The sequence below is a fragment of the Schistocerca gregaria genome, chromosome 10, assembly GCF_023897955.1.
Source record: "Schistocerca gregaria isolate iqSchGreg1 chromosome 10, iqSchGreg1.2, whole genome shotgun sequence".
Classification (NCBI taxonomy): domain Eukaryota; kingdom Metazoa; phylum Arthropoda; class Insecta; order Orthoptera; family Acrididae; genus Schistocerca; species Schistocerca gregaria.
This window is the reverse complement of record NC_064929.1, coordinates 23,230,855-23,256,329: the sequence shown is the minus strand read 5'-3', so window position 1 is coordinate 23,256,329 and position 25,475 is coordinate 23,230,855. Positions and strand designations below refer to the sequence as shown.

Genomic DNA, 25,475 nt, shown 5'->3' with positions numbered 1-25,475 from the left:
GTTTTTAACGTCTTAAATTGAAAGAGCCGTCACAAATTGCTCCGTTTTCACTCCTTGTCAACAATCATACAGCGCCTGAGGTAACAAACACATCTCGAGCCCCATTGTGCACTCCATTATTCATGCCAACTCAGTGGCTCTGCAAGCTTCCTGTGTTCGCACCTATGTCACCTGTGGTTGCTTCTCAGAGACAGACTATCGCAAAACATACAACTCACTCCATGAATTGATTGCTACGGCATCTGTTATCAGCAGTCACAACTAGCAACACCAGTAGCAGCTGACTGCACGCAAAGAATAGGAATGTGCAGTGGGATTTACGTGAACTCAGCGCAAGGCAGATCTTTCCGACATAGGCTTGAGAATCTTACGGGAACACTTGTACTGTTTCTAAATTAAGTGTAGGCGTGGGAGGAGGGTGCTTCCTGCGCACTAATAACAGCACGCTTGTCAATTGTGGATGCTAATCATTCGCTTGTATCTTCCTAGACACATCTGCTGGTTGTGAATTATTCCACTTGCATATCAAGGTGCGCATGTAGGTGTGTTAAAAATTCTGGAGGCACTGGGTATTTATCCAAGTACCTCTCGCATACTAAGCGAGCGCTCTACCATCTGAGCTACGCCAGCCCCCCCAAAGACTAAGGGTGCTACATACAGCCATATAGACGACACAGACCCTTGCACTCCCATTATTCAGCAGACAAACACTACTCTCTATGTATTCGTTAGGGTGTCTTTCAGGTTTCGTGCATTCTGTATCGAATCGTAGTTGGCCACAATGAAAGTGGCACGTATAACGTCGAAAATAGAATTCGGACACCGCTCTGAGTAAGACCAACGTGTTGTCCACCCTCTAGACTTCAATGAGGTTAAGCCGCGATACCTAAGACAGATCTGCACTCGATGACACCTCGATAACAGCCGGTCCCCACACTTACATCTTGCTCTCCTTACGTCAGCATACATCGTATCAGTCTGTGACGCAGGCTTTGCAACATCTTGCGTGCCTTTAGGTTCGCCGCGACCAACACTTACCATGCACTGACCACAAAAAATGGAGGCGCCGAGGCTTGAACCCTGGAACTATCACACGCCAAGCGAACGCTCTACCAACTAAGCTACGCCCCAGGCACGAGCAAACTGCGCTATTCCCCATTCTTTGCGACTCAGATGCGCACGGACACGATGGTTGGTTGGTTTGTAGCGGTGAAGGGAGCAGAGTACAAAGGCGCGGACCCGTTCATATACACAAAAGTTCCAAGTAGTTTCGATGCTCTGGTATTACAAATGCAAATTCCGTCTGTTTTTAACGTCTTAAATTGAAAGAGCCGTCACAAATTGCTCCGTTTTCACTCCTTGACGACAATCATACAGCACCTGAGGTAACAAACACATCTCGAGCCCCATTGTGCACTCTATTATTCATGCCAACTCAGTGCCTCGCTCTTTACTACTGTGTACCAATCTTGTCGTCCAACTGCAAAACACTGGGCCACAACAAGTTTCCGCGTCTCCATTGCACTGCGCATACTACGAAACGCTCCCCAAACTTGGCACTCACCCTCGCAGCCGACTTTTCCGACTTTCCACGACGCTCACGCTAGTGACAGCATTATTTATAGTTCGACGTCGCGCCAAAGCGAATGAGCACATTTCGCCTACGGCTTAGGCCGCCCTCCTAGTGTGGCTGCTCGGTGTCTGCAGGCAGCGAGGGTCTGCAAGCTTCCTGTGTTCGCACCTATGTCACTTGTGCTTGCTTGTCAGAGACAGACTATCGCAAAACATACAACTCACTCCATGAATTGATTGCTACGGCATCTGTTATCAGCAGTCACAACTAGCAACACCAGTAGCAGCTGACTGCACGCAAAGAATAGGAATGTGCAGTGGGATTTACGTAAACTCAGCGCAAGGTAGATCTTTCCGACATAGGCTTGAGAATCTTACGGGAACACTTGTACTGTTTCTAAATTAAGTGTAGGCGTGGGAGGAGGGTGCTTCCTGCGCACTAATAACAGCACGATTGTCAATTGTGGATGCTAATCATTCGCTTGTATCTTCCTAGACACATCTGCTGGTTGTGAATTATTCCACTTGCATGGCAAGGTGCGCATGTAGGTGTGTTAAAAACTCTGGAGGCACTGGGTATTGATCCCAGTACCTCTCACATACTAAGCGAGCGCTCTACCATCTGAGCTACGCCCGCCCCCCCGAAGACTAATGGTGCTACATACAGCCATATAGACGACACAGACCCTTGCACTCCCATTATTCAGCAGACAAACACTACTCTCTATGTATCCGTTAGGGTGTCTTTCAGGTTTCGTGCATTCTGTATCGAATCGTAGTTGGCCACAATGAAAGTGGCACGTATAACGTCGAAAATAGAATTCGGACACCGCTCTGAGTAAGACCAACGTGTTGTCCACCCTCTAGACTTCAATGAGGTTAAGCCGCGGTACCTAAGACAGATCTGCACTCGATGACACCTCGATAACAGCCGGTCCCCACACTTACATCTTGCTCTCCTTACGTCAGTATACATCATATCAGTCTGTATCGCTGGCTTTGCAACATCTTGCGTGCCTTTAGGTTCGCCGCGACCAAAACTTACCATGCACTGACCACAAAAAATGGAGCCGCCGTGGCTTGAACCCTGGACCTTTCACATGCCAAGCGAACGCTCTACCAACATTTTTTTTTTTTAATCTCTTTTTGTTCGTGTTTGTTCGTTGCTTCTGCCCGTGGCGGACGTCGCAAGACGCCCATTTCAGTTCGTCGTTGATCAATTAACTCAGTTTTTTTATTACAGAGGACAGCTAACCCTCTGACCGAACACGCTGAGTTAACCGTGCCGGCGCCAACTGAGCTACGCCCCATGCACGAGCAAACTGCGCTATTTCCCCATTCTTTGCGACTCAGATGCGCACGGACACGATGGTTGGTTGGTTTGTAGCGGTGAAGGGAGCAGAGTACAAAGGCGCGGACCCGTTCATATACACAAAAGTTCCAAGTAGTTTCGATGCTCTGGTATTACAAATGCAAATTCCGTCTGTTTTTAACGTCTTAAATTGAAAGAGCCGTCACAAATTGCTCCGTTTTCACTCCTTGACGACAATCATACAGCACCTGAGGTAACAAACACATCTCGAGCCCCATTGTGCACTCCATTATTCATGCCAACTCAGTGCCTCGCTCTTTACTACTGTGTACCAATCTTGTCGTCCAACTGCAAAACACTGGGCCACAACAAGTTTCCGCGTCTCCATTGCACTGCGCATACTACGAAACGCTCCCCAAACTTGGCACTCACCCTCGCAGCCGACTTTTCCGACTTTCCACGACGCTCACGCAACGCTCACGCTAGTGACAGCATTATTTATAGTTCGACGTCGCGCCAAACCGAATGAGCACATTTCGCCTACGGCTTAGGCCGCCCTCCTAGTGTGGCTGCTCCGTGTCTGCAGGCAGCGAGGGTCTGCAAGCTTCCTGTGTTCGCACCTATGTCACCTGTGCTTGCTTGTCAGAGACAGACTATCGCAAAACATACAACTCACTCCATGAATTGATTGCTACAGCATCTGTTATCAGCAGTCACAACTAGCAACACCAGTAGCAGCTAACTGCACGCAAAGAATAGGAATGTGCAGTGGGATTTACGTGAACTCAGCGCAAGGCAGATCTTTCCGACATAGGCTTGAGAATCTTACGGGAACACTTGTACTGTTTCTAAATTAAGTGTAGGCGTGGGAGGAGGGTGCTTCCTGCGCACTAATAACAGCACGCTTGTCAATTGTGGATGCTAATCATTCGCTTGTATCTTCCTAGACACATCTGCTGGTTGTGAATTATTCCACTTGCATGGCAAGGTGCGCATGTAGGTGTGTTAAAAATTCTGGAGGCACTGGGTATTGATCCCAGTACCTCTCACATACTAAGCGAGCGCTCTACCATCTGAGCTACGCCCGCCCCCCCGAAGACTAATGGTGCTACATACAGCCATATAGACGACACAGACCCTTGCACTCCCATTATTCAGCAGACAAACACTACTCTCTATGTATCCGTTAGGGTGTCTTTCAGGTTTCGTGCATTCTGTATCGAATCGTAGTTGGCCACAATGAAAGTGGCACGTATAACGTCGAAAATAGAATTCGGACACCGCTCTGAGTAAGACCAACGTGTTGTCCACCCTCTAGACTTCAATGAGGTTAAGCCGCGATACCTATGACAGAATTGCACTCGATGACACCTCGATAACAGCCGGTCCCCACACTTACATCTTGCTCTCCTTACGTAAGTATACATCATATCAGTCTGTGACGCTGGCTTTGCAACATCTTGCGTGCCTTTAGGTTCGCCGCGACCAAAACTTACCATGCACTGACCACAAAAAATGGAGCCGCCGTGGCTTGAACCCTGGACCTTTCACATGCCAAGCGAACGCTCTACCAACTGAGCTACGCCCCATGCACGAGCAAACTGCGCTATTCCCCATTCTTTGCGACTCAGATGCGCACGGACACGATGGTTGGTTGGTTTGTAGCGGTGAAGGGAGCAGAGTACAAAGGCGCGGACCCGTTCATATACACTAAAGTTCCAAGTAGTTTCGATGCTCTGGTATTACAAATGCAAATTCCGTCTGTTTTTAACGTCTTAAATTGAAAGAGCCGTCACAAATTGCTCCGTTTTCACTCCTTGACGACAATCATACAGCACCTGAGGTAACAAACACATCTCGAGCCCCATTGTGCACTCCATTATTCATGCCAACTCAGTGTCTCGCTCTTTACTACTGTGTACCAATCTTGTCGTCCAACTGCAAAACACTGGGCCACAACAAGTTTCCGCGTCTCCATTGCACTGCGCATACTACGAAACGCTCCCCAAACTTGGCACTCACCCTCGCAGCCGACTTTTCCGACTTTCCACGACGCTCACGCTAGTGACAGCATTATTTATAGTTCGACGTCGCGCCAAAGCGAATGAGCACATTTCGCCTACGGCTTAGGCCGCCCTCCTAGTGTGGCTGCTCGGTGTCTGCAGGCAGCGAGGGTCTGCAAGCTTCCTGTGTTCGCACCTATGTCACTTGTGCTTGCTTGTCAGAGACAGACTATCGCAAAACATACAACTCACTCCATGAATTGATTGCTACGGCATCTGTTATCAGCAGTCACAACTAGCAACACCAGTAGCAGCTGACTGCACGCAAAGAATAGGAATGTGCAGTGGGATTTACGTGAACTCAGCGCAAGGCAGATCTTTCCGACATAGGCTTGAGAATCTTACGGGAACACTTGTACTGTTTCTAAATTAAGTGTAGGCGTGGGAGGAGGGTGCTTCCTGCGCACTAATAACAGCACGCTTGTCAATTGTGGATGCTAATCATTCGCTTGTATCTTCCTAGACACATCTGCTGGTTGTGAATTATTCCACTTGCATGGCAAGGTGCGCATGTAGGTGTGTTAAAAATTCTGGAGGCACTGGGTATTGATCCCAGTAACTCTCACATACTAAGCGAGCGCTCTACCATCTGAGCTACGCCCGCCCCCCCGAAGACTAATGGTGCTACATACAGCCATATAGACGACACAGACCCTTGCACTCCCATTATTCAGCAGACAAACACTACTCTCTATGTATCCGTTAGGGTGTCTTTCAGGTTTCGTGCATTCTGTATCGAATCGTAGTTGGCCACAATGAAAGTGGCACGTATAACGTCGAAAATAGAATTCGGACACCGCTCTGAGTAAGACCAACGTGTTGTCCACCCTCTAGACTTCAATGAGGTTAAGCCGCGATACCTAAGACAGAATTGCACTCGATGACACCTCGATAACAGCCGGTCCCCACACTTACATCTTGCTCTCCTTACGTCAGTATACATCATATCAGTCTGTGACGCTGGCTTTGCAACATCTTGCGTGCCTTTAGGTTCGCCGCGACCAAAACTACCATGCACTGACCACAAAAAATGTAGCCGCCGTGGCTTGAACCCTGGACCTTTCACATGCCAAGCGAACGCTCTACCAACTGAGCTACGCCCCATGCACGAGCAAACTGCGCTATTCCCCATTCTTTGCGACTCAGATGCGCACGGACACGATGGTTGGTTGGTTTGTAGCGGTGAAGGGAGCAGAGTACAAAGGCGCGGACCCGTTCATATACACAAAAGTTCCAAGTAGTTTCGATGCTCTGGTATTACAAATGCAAATTCCGTCTGTTTTTAACGTCTTAAATTGAAAGAGCCGTCACAAATTGCTCCGTTTTCACTCCTTGACGACAATCATACAGCACCTGAGGTAACAAACACATCTCGAGCCCCATTGTGCACTCCATTATTCATGCCAACGCAGTGCCTCGCTCTTTACTACTGTGTACCAATCTTGTCGTCCAACTGCAAAACACTGGGCCACAACAAGTTTCCGCGTCTCCATTGCACTGCGCATACTACGAAACGCTCCCCAAACTTGGCACTCACCCTCGCAGCCGACTTTTCCGACTTTCCACGACGCTCACGCAACGCTCACGCTAGTGACAGCATTATTTATAGTTCGACGTCGCGCCAAACCGAATGAGCACATTTCGCCTACGGCTTAGGCCGCCCTCCTAGTGTGGCTGCTCGGTGTCTGCAGGCAGCGAGGGTCTGCAAGCTTCCTGTGTTCGCACCTATGTCACTTGTGCTTGCTTGTCAGAGACAGACTATCGCAAAACATACAACTCACTCCATGAATTGATTGCTACGGCATCTGTTATCAGCAGTCACAACTAGCAACACCAGTAGCAGCTAACTGCACGCAAAGAATAGGAATGTGCAGTGGGATTTACGTGAACTCAGCGCAAGGCAGATCTTTCCGACATAGGCTTGAGAATCTTACGGGAACACTTGTACTGTTTCTAAATTAAGTGTAGGCGTGGGAGGAGGGTGCTTCCTGCGCACTAATAACAGCACGCTTGTCAATTGTGGATGCTAATCATTCGCTTGTATCTTCCTAGACACATCTGCTGGTTGTGAATTATTCCACTTGCATGGCAAGGTGCGCATGTAGGTGTGTTAAAAATTCTGGAGGCACTGGGTATTGATCCCAGTACCTCTCACATACTAAGCGAGCGCTCTACCATCTGAGCTACGCCCGCCCCCCCGAAGACTAATGGTGCTACATACAGCCATATAGACGACACAGACCCTTGCACTCCCATTATTCAGCAGACAAACACTACTCTCTATGTATCCGTTAGGGTGTCTTTCAGGTTTCGTGCATTCTGTATCGAATCGTAGTTGGCCACAATGAAAGTGGCACGTATAACGTCGAAAATAGAATTCGGACACCGCTCTGAGTAAGACCAACGTGTTGTCCACCCTCTAGACTTCAATGAGGTTAAGCCGCGATACCTAAGACAGAATTGCACTCGATGACACCTCGATAACAGCCGGTCCCCACACTTACATCTTGCTCTCCTTACGTCAGTATACATCATATCAGTCTGTGACGCTGGCTTTGCAACATCTTGCGTGCCTTTAGGTTCGCCGCGACCAAAACTTACCATGCACTGACCACAAAAAATGGAGCCGCCGTGGCTTGAACCCTGGACCTTTCACATGCCAAGCGAACGCTCTACCAACTGAGCTACGCCCCATGCACGAGCAAACTGCGCTATTCCCCATTCTTTGCGACTCAGATGCGCACGGACACGATGGTTGGTTGGTTTGTAGCGGTGAAGGGAGCAGAGTACAAAGGCGCGGACCCGTTCATATACACAAAAGTTCCAAGTAGTTTCGATGCTCTGGTATTACAAATGCAAATTCCGTCTGTTTTTAACGTCTTAAATTGAAAGAGCCGTCACAAATTGCTCCGTTTTCACTCCTTGACGACAATCATACAGCACCTGAGGTAACAAACACATCTCGAGCCCCATTGTGCACTCCATTATTCATGCCAACTCAGTGCCTCGCTCTTTACTACTGTGTACCAATCTTGTCGTCCAACTGCAAAACACTGGGCCACAACAAGTTTCCGCGTCTCCATTGCACTGCGCATACTACGAAACGCTCCCCAAACTTGGCACTCACCCTCGCAGCCGACTTTTCCGACTTTCCACGACGCTCACGCTAGTGACAGCATTATTTATAGTTCGACGTCGCGCCAAACCGAATGAGCACATTTCGCCTACGGCTTAGGCCGCCCTCCTAGTGTGGCTGCTCCGTGTCTGCAGGCAGCGAGGGTCTGCAAGCTTCCTGTGTTCGCACCTATGTCACCTGTGCTTGCTTGTCAGAGACAGACTATCGCAAAACATACAACTCACTCCATGAATTGATTGCTACGGCATCTGTTATCAGCAGTCACAACTAGCAACACCAGTAGCAGCTAACTGCACGCAAAGAATAGGAATGTGCAGTGGGATTTACGTGAACTCAGCGCAAGGCAGATCTTTCCGACATAGGCTTGAGAATCTTACGGGAACACTTGTACTGTTTCTAAATTAAGTGTAGGCGTGGGAGGAGGGTGCTTCCTGCGCACTAATAACAGCACGCTTGTCAATTGTGGATGCTAATCATTCGCTTGTATCTTCCTAGACACATCTGCTGGTTGTGAATTATTCCACTTGCATGGCAAGGTGCGCATGTAGGTGTGTTAAAAATTCTGGAGGCACTGGGTATTGATCCCAGCCATATAGACGACACAGACCCTTGCACTCCCATTATTCAGCAGACAAACACTACTCTCTATGTATCCGTTAGGGTGTCTTTCAGGTTTCGTGCATTCTGTATCGAATCGTAGTTGGCCACAATGAAAGTGGCACGTATAACGTCGAAAATAGAATTCGGACACCGCTCTGAGTAAGACCAACGTGTTGTCCACCCTCTAGACTTCAATGAGGTTAAGCCGCGATACCTAAGACAGAATTGCACTCGATGACACCTCGATAACAGCCGGTCCCCACACTTACATCTTGCTCTCCTTACGTCAGTATACATCATATCAGTCTGTGACGCTGGCTTTGCAACATCTTGCGTGCCTTTAGGTTCGCCGCGACCAAAACTTACCATGCACTGACCACAAAAAATGGAGCCGCCGTGGCTTGAACCCTGGACCTTTCACATGCCAAGCGAACGCTCTACCAACTGAGCTACGCCCCATGCACGAGCAAACTGCGCTATTCCCCATTCTTTGCGACTCAGATGCGCACGGACACGATGGTTGGTTGGTTTGTAGCGGTGAAGGGAGCAGAGTACAAAGGCGCGGACCCGTTCATATACACTAAAGTTCCAAGTAGTTTCGATGCTCTGGTATTACAAATGCAAATTCCGTCTGTTTTTAACGTCTTAAATTGAAAGAGCCGTCACAAATTGCTCCGTTTTCACTCCTTGACGACAATCATACAGCACCTGAGGTAACAAACACATCTCGAGCCCCATTGTGCACTCCATTATTCATGCCAACTCAGTGCCTCGCTCTTTACTACTGTGTACCAATCTTGTCGTCCAACTGCAAAACGCTGGGCCACAACAAGTTTCCGCGTCTCCATTGCACTGCGCATACTACGAAACGCTCCCCAAACTTGGCACTCACCCTCGCAGCCGACTTTTCCGACTTTCCACGACGCTCACGCAACGCTCACGCTAGTGACAGCGTTATTTATAGTTCGACGTCGCGCCAAACCGAATGAGCACATTTCGCCTACGGCTTAGGCCGCCCTCCTAGTGTGGCTGCTCGGTGTCTGCAGGCAGCGAGGGTCTGCAAGCTTCCTGTGTTCGCACCTATGTCACTTGTGCTTGCTTGTCAGAGACAGACTATCGCAAAACATACAACTCACTCCATGAATTGATTGCTACGGCATCTGTTATCAGCAGTCACAACTAGCAACACCAGTAGCAGCTAACTGCACGCAAAGAATAGGAATGTGCAGTGGGATTTACGTGAACTCAGCGCAAGGCAGATCTTTCTGACATAGGCTTGAGAATCTTACGGGAACACTTGTACTGTTTCTAAATTAAGTGTAGGCGTGGGAGGAGGGTGCTTCCTGCGCACTAATAACAGCACGCTTGTCAATTGTGGATGCTAATCATTCGCTTGTGTCTTCCTAGACACATCTGCTGGTTGTGAATTATTCCACTTGCATGGCAAGGTGCGCATGTAGGTGTGTTAAAAATTCTGGAGGCACTGGGTATTGATCCCAGTACCTCTCACATACTAAGCGAGAGCTCTACCATCTGAGCTACGCCCGCCCCCCCGAAGACTAATGGTGCTACATACAGCCATATAGACGACACAGACCCTTGCACTCCCATTATTCAGCAGACAAACACTACTCTCTATGTATCCGTTAGGGTGTCTTTCAGGTTTCGTGCATTCTGTATCGAATCGTAGTTGGCCACAATGAAAGTGGCACGTATAACGTCGAAAATAGAATTCGGACACCGCTCTGAGTAAGACCAACGTGTTGTCCACCCTCTAGACTTCAATGAGGTTAAGCCGCGATACCTAAGACAGAATTGCACTCGATGACACCTCGATAACAGCCGGTCCCCACACTTACATCTTGCTCTCCTTACGTCAGTATACATCATATCAGTCTGTGACGCTGGCTTTGCAACATCTTGCGTGCCTTTAGGTTCGCCGCGACCAAAACTTACCATGCACTGACCACAAAAAATGTAGCCGCCGTGGCTTGAACCCTGGACCTTTCACATGCCAAGCGAACGCTCTACCAACTGAGCTACGCCCCATGCACGAGCAAACTGCGCTATTCCCCATTCTTTGCGACTCAGATGCGCACGGACACGATGGTTGGTTGGTTTGTAGCGGTGAAGGGAGCAGAGTACAAAGGCGCGGACCCGTTCATATACACAAAAGTTCCAAGTAGTTTCGATGCTCTGGTATTACAAATGCAAATTCCGTCTGTTTTTAACGTCTTAAATTGAAAGAGCCGTCACAAATTGCTCCGTTTTCACTCCTTGACGACAATCATACAGCACCTGAGGTAACAAACACATCTCGAGCCCCATTGTGCACTCCATTATTCATGCCAACTCAGTGCCTCGCTCTTTACTACTGTGTACCAATCTTGTCGTCCAACTGCAAAACACTGGGCCACAACAAGTTTCCGCGTCTCCATTGCACTGCGCATACTACGAAACGCTCCCCAAACTTGGCACTCACCCTCGCAGCCGACTTTTCCGACTTTCCACGACGCTCACGCTAGTGACAGCATTATTTATAGTTCGACGTCGCGCCAAAGCGAATGAGCACATTTCGCCTACGGCTTAGGCCGCCCTCCTAGTGTGGCTGCTCGGTGTCTGCAGGCAGCGAGGGTCTGCAAGCTTCCTGTGTTCGCACCTATGTCACTTGTGCTTGCTTGTCAGAGACAGACTATCGCAAAACATACAACTCACTCCATGAATTGATTGCTACGGCATCTGTTATCAGCAGTCACAACTAGCAACACCAGTAGCAGCTGACTGCACGCAAAGAATAGGAATGTGCAGTGGGATTTACGTGAACTCAGCGCAAGGCAGATCTTTCCGACATAGGCTTGAGAATCTTACGGGAACACTTGTACTGTTTCTAAATTAAGTGTAGGTGTGGGAGGAGGGTGCTTCCTGCGCACTAATAACAGCACGCTTGTCAATTGTGGATGCTAATCATTCGCTTGTATCTTCCTAGACACATCTGCTGGTTGTGAATTATTCCACCTGCATGGCAAGGTGCGCATGTAGGTGTGTTAAAAATTCTGGAGGCACTGGGTATTGATCCCAGTACCTCTCGCATACTAAGCGAGCGCTCTACCATCTGAGCTACGCCCGCCTCCCCGAAGACTAATGGTGCTACATACAGCCATATAGACGACACAGACCCTTGCACTCCCATTATTCAGCAGACAAACACTACTCTCTATGTATCCGTTAGGGTGTCTTTCAGGTTTCGTGCATTCTGTATCGAATCGTAGTTGGCCACAATGAAAGTGGCACGTATAACGTCGAAAATAGAATTCGGACACCGCTCTGAGTAAGACCAACGTGTTGTCCACCCTCTAGACTTCAATGAGGTTAAGCCGCGATACCTAAGACAGAATTGCACTCGATGACACCTCGATAACAGCCGGTCCCCACACTTACATCTTGCTCTCCTTACGTCAGTATACATCATATCAGTCTGTGACGCTGGCTTTGCAACATCTTGCGTGCCTTTAGGTTCGCCGCGACCAAAACTTACCATGCACTGACCACAAAAAATGGAGCCGCCGTGGCTTGAACCCTGGACCTTTCACATGCCAAGCGAACGCTCTACCAACTGAGCTACGCCCCATGCACGAGCAAACTGCGCTATTCCCCATTCTTTGCGACTCAGATGCGCACGGACACGATGGTTGGTTGGTTTGTAGCGGTGAAGGGAGCAGAGTACAAAGGCGCGGACCCGTTCATATACACAAAAGTTCCAAGTAGTTTCGATGCTCTGGTATTACAAATGCAAATTCCGTCTGTTTTTAACGTCTTAAATTGAAAGAGCCGTCACAAATTGCTCCGTTTTCACTCCTTGACGACAATCATACAGCACCTGAGGTAACAAACACATCTCGAGCCCCATTGTGCACTCCATTATTCATGCCAACTCAGTGCCTCGCTCTTTACTACTGTGTACCAATCTTGTCGTCCAACTGCAAAACACTGGGCCACAACAAGTTTCCGCGTCTCCATTGCACTGCGCATACTACGAAACGCTCCCCAAACTTGGCACTCACCCTCGCAGCCGACTTTTCCGACTTTCCACGACGCTCACGCTAGTGACAGCATTATTTATAGTTCGACGTCGCGCCAAAGCGAATGAGCACATTTCGCCTACGGCTTAGGCCGCCCTCCTAGTGAGGCTGCGCGGTGTCTGCAGGCAGCGAGGGTCTGCAAGCTTCCTGTGTTCGCACCTATGTCACTTGTGCTTGCTTGTCAGAGACAGACTATCGCAAAACATACAACTCACTCCATGAATTGATTGCTACGGCATCTGTTATCAGCAGTCACAACTAGCAACACCAGTAGCAGCTGACTGCACGCAAAGAATAGGAATGTGCAGTGGGATTTACGTGAACTCAGCGCAAGGCAGATCTTTCCGACATAGGCTTGAGAATCTTACGGGAACACTTGTACTGTTTCTAAATTAAGTGTAGGCGTGGGAGGAGGGTGCTTCCTGCGCACTAATAACAGCACGCTTGTCAATTGTGCATGCTAATCATTCGCTTGTATCTTCCTAGACACATCTGCTGGTTGTGAATTATTCCACTTGCATAGCAAGGTGCGCATGTAGGTGTGTTATAAATTCTGGAGGCACTGGGTATTGATCCCAGTACCTCTCGCATACTAAGCGAGCGCTCTACCATCTGAGCTACGCCCGCCCCCCCGAAGACTAATGGTGCTACATACAGCCATATAGACGACACAGACCCTTGCACTCCCATTATTCAGCTGACAAACACTACTCTCTATGTATCCGTTAGGGTGTCTTTCACGTTTCGTGCATTCTGTATCGAATCGTAGTTGGCCACAATGAAAGTGGCACGTATAACGTCGAAAATAGAATTCGGACACCGCTCTGAGTAAGACCAACGTGTTGTCCACCCTCTAGATTTCAATGAGGTTAAGCCGCGATACCTAAGACAGATCTGCACTCGATGACACCTCGATAACAGCCGGTCCCCACACTTACATCTTGCTCTCCTTACGTCAGTATACATCATATCAGTCTGTGACGCTGGCTTTGCAACATCTTGCGTGCCTTTAGGTTCGCCGCGACCAACACTTACCATGCACTGACCACAAAAAATGGAGGCGCCGCGGCTTGAATCCTGGACCTTTCACATGCCAAGCGAACGCTCTACCAACTGAGCTACGCCCCATGCACGAGCAAACTGCGCTATTCCCCATTCTTTGCGACTCAGATGCGCACGGACACGATGGTTGGTTGGTCTGTAGCGGTGAAGGGAGCAGAGTACAAAGGCGCGGACCCGTTCATATACACAAAAGTTCCAAGTAGTTTCGATGCTCTGGTATTACAAATGCAAATTCCGTCTGTTTTTAACGTCTTAAATTGAAAGAGCCGTCACAAATTGCTCCGTTTTCACTCCTTGACGACAATCATACAGCACCTGAGGTAACAAACACATCTCGAGCCCCATTGTGCACTCCATTATTCATGCCAACTCAGTGCCTCGCTCTTTACTACTGTGTACCAATCTTGTCGTCCAACTGCAAAACACTGGGCCACAACAAGTTTCCGCGTCTCCATTGCACTGCGCATACTACGAAACGCTCCCCAAACTTGGCACTCACCCTCGCAGCCGACTTTTCCGACTTTCCACGACGCTCACGCTAGTGACAGCATTATTTATAGTTCGACGTCGCGCCAAAGCGAATGAGCACATTTCGCCTACGGCTTAGGCCGCCCTCCTAGTGTGGCTGCTCGGTGTCTGCAGGCAGCGAGGGTCTGCAAGCTTCCTGTGTTCGCACCTATGTCACCTGTGCTTGCTTGTCAGAGACAGACTATCGCAAAACATACAACTCACTCCATGAATTGATTGCTACGGCATCTGTTATCAGCAGTCACAACTAGCAACACCAGTAGCAGCTGACTGCACGCAAAGAATAGGAATGTGCAGTGGGATTTACGTGAACTCAGTGCAATGCAGATCTTTCCGACATAGGCTTGAGAATCTTACGGGAACACTTGTACTGTTTCTAAATTAAGTGTAGGCGTGGGAGGAGGGTGCTTCCTGCGCACTAATAACAGCACGCTTGTCAATTGTGGATGCTAATCATTCGCTTTTATCTTCCTAGACACATCTGCTGGTTGTGAATTATTCCACTTGCATGGCAAGGTGCGCATGTAGGTGTGTTAAAAATTCTGAAGGCACTGGGTATTGATCCCAGTACCTCTCGCATACTAAGCGAGCGCTCTACCATCTGAGCTACGCCCGCCCCCCCGAAGACTAATGGTGCTACATACAGCCATATAGACGACACAGACCTCTGCACTCCCATTATTCAGCAGACAAACACTACTCTCTATGTATCCGTTAGGGTGTCTTTCAGGTTTCGTGCATTCTGTATCGAATCGTAGTTGGCCACAATGAAAGTGGCACGTATAACGTCGAAAATAGAATTCGGACACCGCTCTGAGTAAGACCAACGTGTTGTCCACCCTCTAGACTTCAATGAGGTTACGCCGCGATACCTAAGACAGAATTGCACTCGATGACACCTCGATAACAGCCGGTCCCCACACTTACATCTTGCTCTCCTTACGTCAGTATACATCATATCAGTCTGTGACGCTGGCTTTGCAACATCTTGCGTGCCTTTAGGTTCGCCGCGACCAACACTTACCATGTACTGACCACAAAAAATGGAGGCGCCGCGGCTTGAACCCTGGACCTTTCACATGCCAAGCGAACGCTCTACCAACTGAGCTACGCCCCATGCACGAGCAAACTGCTCTATTCCCCATTCTTTGCGACTCAGATGCGCACGGACACGATGGTTGGTTGGTTTGTAGCGGTGAAGGGAGCAGAGTACAAAGGCGCGGACCCGTTCATATACACAAAAGTTCCAAGTAGTTTCGATGCTCTGGTATTACAAATGCAAATTCCGTCTGTTTTTAACGTATTAAATTGAAAGAGCCGTCACAAATTGCTCCGTTTTCACTCCTTGACGACAATCATACAGCACCTGAGGTAACAAACACATCTCGAGCCCCATTGTGCACTCCATTATTCATGCCAACTCAGTGCCTCGCTCTTTACTACTGTGTACCAATCTTGTCGTCCAACTGCAAAACACTGGGCCACAACAAGTTTCCGCGTCTCCATTGCACTGCGCACACTACGAAACGCTCCCCAAACTTGGCACTCACCCTCGCAGCCGACTTTTCCGACTTTCCACGACGCTCACGCTAGTGACAGCATTATTTATAGTTCGACGTCGCGCCAAAGCGAATGAGCACATTTCGCCTACGGCTTAGGCCGCCCTCCTAGTGTGGCTGCTCGGTGTCTGCAGGCAGCGAGGGTCTGCAAGCTTCCTGTGTTCACACCTATGTCACTTGTGCTTGCTTGTCAGAGACAGACTATCGCAAAACATACAACTCACTCCATGAATTGATTGCTACGGCATCTGTTATCAGCAGTCACAACTAGCAACACCAGTAGCAGCTGACTGCACGCAAAGAATAGGAATGTGCAGTGGGATTTACGTGAACTCAGTGCAAGGCAGATCTTTCCGACATAGGCTTGAGAATCTTACGGGAACACTTGTACTGTTTCTAAATTAAGTGTAGGCGTGGGAGGAGGGTGCTTCCTGCGCACTAATAACAGCACGCTAGTCAATTGTGGATGCTAATCATTCGCTTGTATCTTCCTAGACACATCTGCTGGTTGTGAATTATTCCCCTTGAATGGCAAGGTGCGCATGTAGGTGTGTTAAAAATTCTGGAGACACTGGGTATTGATCCCAGTACCTCTCGCATACTAAGCGAGCGCTCTACCATCTGAGCTACGCCCGCCCACCCGAAGACTAATGGTGCTACATACAGCCATATAGACGACACAGACCCTTGCACTCCCATTATTCAGCAGACAAACACTACTCTCTATGTACCGTTAGGGTGTCTTTCAGGTATCGTGCATTCTGTATCGAATCGTAGTTGGCCACAATGAAAGTGGCACGTATAACGTCGAAAATAGAATTCGGACACTGCTCTGAGTAAGACCAACGTGTTGTCCACCCTCTAGACTTCAATGAGGTTAAGCCGCGATACCTAAGACAGATTTGCACTCGATGACACCTCGATAACAGCCGGTCCCTACACTTACATCTTGCTCTCCTTACGTCAGTATACATCATATCAGTCTGTGACGCTGGCTTTGCAACATCTTGCGTGCCTTTAGGTTCACCGTGACCAACACTTACCATGCACTGACCACAAAAAATTTAGGCGCCGCGGCTTGAAGCCTGGACCTTTCACATGCCAAGCGAACGCTCTACCAACTGAGCTACGCCCCATGCACGAGCAAACTGCGCTATTCCCCATTCTTTGCGACTCAGATGCGCACGGACACGATGGTTGGTTGGTCTGTAGCGGTGAAGGGAGCAGAGTACAAAGGCGCGGACCCGTTCATATACACAAAAGTTCCAAGTAGTTTCGATGCTCTGGTATTACAAATGCAAATTCCGTCTGTTTTTAACGTCTTAAATTGAAAGAGCCGTCACAAATTGCTCCGTTTTCACTCCTTGACGACAATCATACAGCACCTGAGGTAACAAACACATCTCGAGCCCCATTGTGCACTCCATTATTCATGCCAACTCAGTGCCTCGCTCTTTACTACTGTGTACCAATCTTGTCGTCCAACTGCAAAACACTAGGGCCACAACAAGTTTCCGCGTCTCCATTGCACTGCGCATACTACGAAACGCTCCCCAAACTTGGCACTCACCCTCGCAGCCGACTTTTCCGACTTTCCACGACGCTCACGCTAGTGACAGCATTATTTATAGTTCGACGTCGCGCCAAAGCGAATGAGCACATTTCGCCTACGGCTTAGGCCGCCCTCCTAGTGTGGCTGCTCGGTGTCTGCAGGCAGCGAGGGTCTGCAAGCTTCCTGTGTTCACACCTATGTCACCTGTGCTTGCTTGTCAGAGACAGACTATCGCAAAACATACAACTCACTCCATGAATTGATTGCTACGGCATCTGTTATCAGCAGTCACAACTAGCAACACCAGTAGCAGCTGACTGCACGCAAAGAATAGGAATGTGCAGTGGGATTTACGTGAACTCAGTGCAAGGCAGATCTTTCCGACATAGGCTTGAGAATCTTACGGGAACACTTGTACTGTTTCTAAATTAAGTGTAGGCGTGGGAGGAGGGTGCTTCCTGCGCACTAATAACAGCACGCTAGTCAATTGTGGATGCTAATCATTCGCTTGTATCTTCCTAGACACATCTGCTGGTTGTGAATTATTCCCCTTGCATGGCAAGGTGCGCATGTAGGTGTGTTAAAAATTCTGGAGACACTGGGTATTGATCCCAGTACCTCTCGCATACTAAGCGAGCGCTCTACCATCTGAGCTACGCCCGCCCACCCGAAGACTAATGGTGCTACATACAGCCATATAGACGACACAGACCCTTGCACTCCCATTATTCAGCAGACAAACACTACTCTCTATGTACCGTTAGGGTGTCTTTCAGGTATCGTGCATTCTGTATCGAATCGTAGTTGGCCACAATGAAAGTGGCACGTATAACGTCGAAAATAGAATTCGGACACTGCTCTGAGTAAGACCAACGTGTTGTCCACCCTCTAGACTTCAATGAGGTTAAGCCGCGATACCTAAGACAGATCTGCACTCGATGACACCTCGATAACAGCCGGTCCCCACACTTACATCTTGCTCTCCTTACGTCAGTATACATCATATCAGTCTGTGACGCTGGCTTTGCAACATCTTGCGTGCCTTTAGGTTCACCGTGACCAACACTTACCATGCACTGACCACAAAAAATTTAGGCGCCGCGGCTTGAAGCCTGGACCTTTCACATGCCAAGCGAACGCTCTACCAACTCAGCTACGCCCCATGCACGAGCAAACTGCTCTATTCCCCATTCTTTGCGACTCAGATGCGCACGGACACGATGGTTGGTTGGTCTGTAGCGGTGAAGGGAGCAGAGTACAAAGGCGCGGACCCGTTCATATACACAAAAGTTCCAAGTAGTTTCGATGCTCTGGTATTACAAATGCAAATTCCGTCTGTTTTTAACGTCTTAAATTGAAAGAGCCGTCACAAATTGCTCCGTTTTCACTCCTTGACGACAATCATACAGCACCTGAGGTAACAAACACATCTCGAACCCCATTGTGCACTCCATTATTCATGCCAACTCAGTGCCTCGCTCTTTACTACTGTGTACCAATCTTGTCGTCCAACTGCAAAACACTGGGCCACAACAAGTTTCCGCGTCTCCATTGCACTGCGCATACTACGAAACGCTCCCCAAACTTGGCACTCACCCTCGCAGCCGACGTTTCCGACTTTCCACGACGCTCACGCTAGTGACAGCATTATTTATAGTTCGACGTCGCGCCAAAGCGAATGAGCACATTTCGCCTACGGCTTAGGCCGCCCTCCTAGTGTGGCTGCTCGGTGTCTGCAGGCAGCGAGGGTCTGCAAGCTTCCTGTGTTCGCACCCATGTCACTTGTGCTTGCTTGTCAGAGACAGACTATCGCAAAACATACAACTCACTCCATGAATTGATTGCTACGGCATCTGTTATCAGCAGTCACAACTAGCAACACCAGTAGCAGCTGACTGCACGCAAAGAATAGGAATGTGCAGTGGGATTTACGTGAACTCAGCGCAAGGCAGATCTTTCGGACATAGGCTTGAGAATCTTACGGGAATACTTGTACTGTTTCTAAATTAAGTGTAGGCGTGGGAGGAGGGTGCTTCCTGCGCACTAATAACAGCACGCTTGTCAATTGTGGATGCTAATCATTCGCTTGTATCTTCCTAGACACATCTGCTGGTTGTGAATTATTCCACTTGCATGGCAAAGTGCGCATGTAGGTGTGTTAAAAATTCTGGAGGCACTGGGTATTGATCCCAGTACCTCTCGCATACTAAGCGAGCGCTCTACCATCTGAGCTACGCCCGCCCCCCGAACACTAATGGTGCAACATACAGCCATATAGACGACACAGACCCTTGCACTCCCATTATTCAGCAGACAAACACTACTCTCTATGTACCGTTAGGGTGTCTTTCACGTTTCGTGCATTCTGTATCGAATCGTAGTTGGCCACAATGAAAGTGGCACGTATAACGTCGAAAATAGAATTCGGACACCGCTCTGAGTAAGACCAACGTGTTGTCCACCCTCTAGACTTCAATGAGGTTAAGCCGCGATACCTAAGACAGATCTGCACTCGATGACACCTCGATAACAGCCGGTCCCCACACTTACATCTTGCTCTCCTTACGTCAGTATACATCATATCAGTCTGTGACGCTGGCTTTGCAACATCTTGCGTGCCTTTAGGTTCGCCGCGACCAACACTTACCATGCACTGACCACAAAAAATTTAGGCGCCGCGGCTTGAAGCCTGGACCTTTCACATGCCAAGCGAACGCTCTACCAACTGAGCTACGCCCCATGCACGAGCAAACTGCGCTATTCCCCATTCTTTGCGACTCAGATGCGCACGGACACGATGGTTGGTTGGTTTGTAGCGGTGAAGGGAGCAGAGTACAAAGGCGCGGACCCGTTCATATACACAAAAGTTCCAAATAGTTTCGATGCTCTGGTATTACAAATGCAAATTCCGTCTGTTTTTAACGTCTTAAATTGAAAGAGCCGTCACAAATTGCTCCGTTTTCACTCCTTGACGACAATCATACAGCACCTGAGGTAACAAACACATCTCGAGCCCCATTGTGCACTCCATTATTCATGCCAACCCAGTGCCTCGCTCTTTACTACTGTGTACCAATCTTGTCGTCCAACTGCAAAACACTGGGCCACAACAAGTTTCCGCGTCTCCATTGCACTGCGCATACTACGAAACGCTCCCCAAACTTGGCACTCACCCTCGCAGCCGACTTTTCCGACTTTCCACGACGCTCACGTTAGTGACAGCATTATTTATAGTTCGACGTCGCGCCAAAGCGAATGAGCACAATTCGCCTACGGCTTAGGCCGCCCTCCTAGTGTGGCTGCTCGGTGTCTGCAGGCAGCGAGGGTCTGCAAGCTTCCTGTGTTCGCACCTATGTCACTTGTGCTTGCTTATCAGAGACAGACTATCGCAAAACATACAACTCACTCCATGAATTGATTGCTACGGCATCTGTTATCAGCAGTCACAACTAGCAACACCAGTAGCAGCTGACTGCACGCAAAGAATAGGAATGTGCAGTGGGATTTACGTGAACTCAGCGCAAGGCAGATCTTTCCGACATAGGCTTGAGAATCTTACGGGAACACTTGTACTGTTTCTAAATTAAGTGTAGGCGTGGGAGGAGGGTGCTTCCTGCGCACTAATAACAGCACGCTTGTCAATTGTGGATGCTAATCATTCGCTTGTATCTTCCTAGACACATCTGCTGGTTGTGAATTATTCCACTTGCATGGCAAGGTGCGCATGTAGGTGTGTTAAAAATTCTGGAGACACTGGGTATTGATCCCAGTACCTCTCGCATACTAAGCGAGCGCTCTACCATCTGAGCTACGCCCGCCCTCCCGAAGACTAATGGTGCTACATACAGCCATATGGACGACACAGACCCTTGCACTCCCATTATTCAGCAGACAAACACTACTCTCTATGTATCCGTTAGGGTGTCTTTCAGGTTTCGTGCATTCTGTATCGAATCGTAGTTGGCCACAATGAAAGTGGCACGTATAACGTCGAAAATAGAATTCGGACACCGCTCTGAGTAAGACCAACGTGATGTCCACACTCTAGACTTCAATGAGGTTAAGTCGCGATACCTAAGACAGATCTGCACTCGATGACACCTCGATAACAGCCGGTCCCCACACTTACATCTTGCTCTCCTTACGTCGGTATACATCATATCAGTCTGTGACGCTGGCTTTCCAACATCTTGCGTGCCTTTAGGTTCGCCGCGACCAACACTTACCATGCACTGACCACAAAAAATGGAGGCGCCGCGGCTTGAACCCTGGACCTTTCACATGCCAAGCGAACGCTCTACCAACTGAGCTACGCCCCATGCACGAGTAAACTGCGCTATTCCCCATTGTTTGCGACTCAGATGCGCACGGACACGATGGTTGGTTGGTTTGTAGCGGTGAAGGGAGCAGAGTACAAAGGCGCGGACCCGTTCATATACACAAAAGTTCCAAGTAGTTTCGATGCTCTGGTATTACAAATGCAAATTCCGTCTGTTTTTAACGTCTTAAATTGAAAGAGCCGTCACAAATTGCTCCGTTTTCACTCCTTGACGACAATCATACAGCACCTGAGGTAACAAACACATCTCGAACCCCATTGTGCACTCCATTATTCATGCCAACTCAGTGTCTCGCTCTTTACTACTGTGTACCAATCTTGTCGTCCAACTGCAAAACACTGGGCCACAACAAGTTTCCGCGTCTCCATTGCACTGCGCATACTACGAAACGCTCCCCAAACTTGGCACTCATCCTCGCAGCCGACTTTTCCGACTTTCCACGACGCTCACGCTAGTGACAGCATTATTTATAGTTCGACGTCGCGCCAAAGCGAATGAGCACATTTCGCCTACGGCTTAGGCCGCCCTCCTAGTGTGGCTGCTCGGTGTCTGCAGGCAGCGAGGGTCTGCAAGCTTCCTGTGTTCGCACCCATGTCACCTGTGCTTGCTTGTCAGAGACAGACTATCGCAAAACATACAACTCACTCCATGAATTGATTGCTACGGCATCTGTTATCAGCAGTCACAACTAGCAACACCAGTAGCAGCTGACTGCACGCAAAGAATAGGAATGTGCAGTGGGATTTACGTGAACTCAGTGCAAGGCAGATCTTTCCGACATAGGCTTGAGAATCTTACGGGAACACTTGTACTGTTTCTAAATTAAGTGTAGGCGTGGGAGGAGGGTGCTTCCTGCGCACTAATAACAGCACGCTAGTCAATTGTGGATGCTAATCATTCGATTGTATCCTCCTAGACACATCTGCTGGTTGTGAATTATTCCACTTGCATGGCAAGGTGCGCATGTAGGTGTGTTAAAAGTTCTGGAGGCACTGGGTATTGATCCCAGTACATCTCGCATACTAAGCGAGCGCTCTACCATCTGAGCTACGCCCGCCCTCCCGAAGACTAATGGTGCTACATACAGCCATATAGACGACACAGACCCTTGCACTCCCATTATTCAGCAGACAAACACTACTCTCTATGTAGCCGTTAGGGTGTCTTTCAGGTTTCGTGCATTCTGTATCGAATCGTAGTTGGCCACAATGAAAGTGGCACGTATAACGTCGAAAATAGAATTCGGACACCGCTCTGAGTAAGACCAACGTGTTGTCCACCCTCTAGACTTCAATGAGGTTAAGCCGCGATACCTAAGACAGATCTGCACTCGATGACACCTCGATAACAGCCGGTCCCCACACTTACATCTTGCTCTCCTTACGTCAGTATACATCATATCAGTCTGTGACGCTGGCTTTGCAACATCTTGCGTGCCTTTAGGTTCGCCGCGACCAACACTTACCATGCACTGACCACAAAAAATGGATGCGCCGCGGCTTGAACCCTGGACCTTTCACATGCCAAGCGGACGCTCTACCAACTGAGCTACGCTCCAGGCACGAGAAACTGCGCTATTCCCCATTGTTTGCGACTCAGATGCGCACGGACACGATGGTTGGTTGGTTTGTAGCGGTGAAGGGAGCAGAGTACAAAGGCGCGGACCCGTTCATATACACAAAAGTTCCAAGTAGTTTCGATGCTCTGGTATTACAAATGCAAATGCCGTTTGCTTTTAACGTCTTAAATTGAAAGAGCCGTCACATATTGCTCCGTTTTCATTCCTTGACGACAATCATACAGCACCTGAGGTAACAAACACATCTCGAGCCCCATTGTGCACTCCATTATTCATGCCAACTCAGTGCCTCGCTCTTTACTACTGTGTACCAATCTTGTCGTCCAACTGCAAAACACTGGGCCACAACAAGTTTCCGCGTCTCCATTGCACTGCGCATACTACGAAACGCTCCCCAAACTTGGCACTCACCCTCGCAGCCGACTTTTCCGACTTTCCACGAAGCTCACGCTAGTGACAGCATTATTTATAGTTCGACGTCGCGCCAAAGCGAATGAGCACATTTCGCCTACGGCTTAGGCCGCCCTCCTAGTGTGGCTGCTCGGTGTCTGCAGGCAGCGAGGGTCTGCAAGCTTCCTGTGTTCGCACCTATGTCACCTGTGCTTGCTTGTCAGAGACAGACTATCGCAAAACATACAACTCACTCCATGAATTGATTGCTACGGCATCTGTTATCAGCAGTCACAACTAGCAACACCAGTAGCAGCTGACAGCACGCAAAGAATAGGAATGTGCAGTGGGATTTACGTGAACTCAGCGCAAGGCAGATCTTTCCGACATAGGCTTGAGAATCTTACGGGAACACTTGTACTGTTTCTAAATTAAGTGTAGGCGTGGGAGGAGGGTGCTTCCTGCGCACTAATAACAGCACGCTTGTCAATTGTGGATGCTAATCATTCGCTTGTATCTTCCTAGACACATCTGCTGGTTGTGAATTATTCCACTTGCATGGCAAGGTGCGCATGTAGGTGTGTTAAAAATTCTGGAGACACTGGGTATTGATCCCAGTACCTCTCGCATACTAAACAAGCGCTCTACCATCTGAGCTACGCCCGCAGCCCCGAGGACTAATGGTGCTACATACAGTCATATAGACGACACAGACCCTTGCACTCCCATTATTCAGCAGACAAACACTACTCTCTATGTATCCGTTAGGGTGTCTTTCAGGTTTCGTGCATTCTGTATCGAATCGTAGTTGGCCACAATGAAAGTCGCACGTATAACGTCGAAAATAGAATTCGGACACCGCTCTGAGTAAGACCAACGTGTTGTCCACCCTCTAGACTTCAATGAGGTTAAGCCGCGATACCTAAGACAGATCTGCACTCGATGACACCTCGATAACAGCCGGTCCCCACACTTACATCTTGCTCTCCTTACGTCAGTATACATCATATCAGTCTGTGACGCTGGCTTTGCAACATCTTGCGTGCCTTTAGGTTCGCCGCGACCAACACTTACCATGCACTGACCACAAAAAATGGAGGCGCCGCGGCTTGAACCCTGGACCTTTCACATGCCAAGCGAACGCTCTACCAACTGAGCTACGCCCCATGCACGAGCAAACTGCGCTATTCCCCATTCTTTGCGACTCAGATGCGCACGGACACGATGGTTGGTTGGTTTGTAGCGGTGAAGGGAGCAGAGTACAAAGGCGCGGACCCGTTTATATACACAAAAGTTCCAAGTAGTTTCGACGCTCTGGTATTGCAAATGCAAATTCCGTTTGCTTTTAACGTCTTAAATTGAAAGAGCCGTCACAAATTGCTCCGTTTTCACTCCTTGACGACAATCATACAGCACCTGAGGTAACAAACACATCTCGAGCCCCATTGTGCACTCCATTATTCATGCCAACTCAGTGCCTCGCTCTTTACTACTGTGTACCAATCTTGTCGTCCAACTGCAAAACACTGGGCCACAACAAGTTTCCGCGTCTCCATTGCACTGCGCATACTACGAAACGCTCCCCAAACTTGGCACTCACCCTCGCAGCCGACTTTTCCGACTTTCCACGACGCTCACGCTAGTGACAGCATTATTTATAGTTCGACGTCGCGCCAAAGCGAATGAGCACATTTCGCCTACGG

General features: G+C 48.9%; 6 non-coding genes across 6 annotated transcripts; all 6 read right to left on the bottom strand.

Moving 5' to 3' along the window:
* Positions 1 to 4,400: 4,400 nt before the first annotated feature.
* Positions 4,401 to 4,470, bottom strand: Trnaa-ggc (transfer RNA alanine (anticodon GGC)). The gene has a single exon. It is a non-coding gene; the product is annotated as a tRNA-Ala (tRNA).
* A 1,508-nt stretch (positions 4,471 to 5,978) lies between these two features.
* Positions 5,979 to 6,048, bottom strand: Trnaa-ggc (transfer RNA alanine (anticodon GGC)). Its single transcript has one exon. It is a non-coding gene; the product is annotated as a tRNA-Ala (tRNA).
* A 1,520-nt stretch (positions 6,049 to 7,568) lies between these two features.
* Positions 7,569 to 7,638, bottom strand: Trnaa-ggc (transfer RNA alanine (anticodon GGC)). Its single transcript has one exon. It is a non-coding gene; the product is annotated as a tRNA-Ala (tRNA).
* A 1,431-nt stretch (positions 7,639 to 9,069) lies between these two features.
* Trnaa-ggc (transfer RNA alanine (anticodon GGC)) lies at positions 9,070 to 9,139 on the bottom strand. Its single transcript has one exon. It is a non-coding gene; the product is annotated as a tRNA-Ala (tRNA).
* Positions 9,140 to 10,659: 1,520 nt separating this feature from the next.
* Positions 10,660 to 10,729, bottom strand: Trnaa-ggc (transfer RNA alanine (anticodon GGC)). Its single transcript has one exon. It is a non-coding gene; the product is annotated as a tRNA-Ala (tRNA).
* A 1,509-nt stretch (positions 10,730 to 12,238) lies between these two features.
* On the bottom strand, positions 12,239 to 12,308 carry Trnaa-ggc (transfer RNA alanine (anticodon GGC)). Its single transcript has one exon. It is a non-coding gene; the product is annotated as a tRNA-Ala (tRNA).
* Positions 12,309 to 25,475: the final 13,167 nt, after the last annotated feature.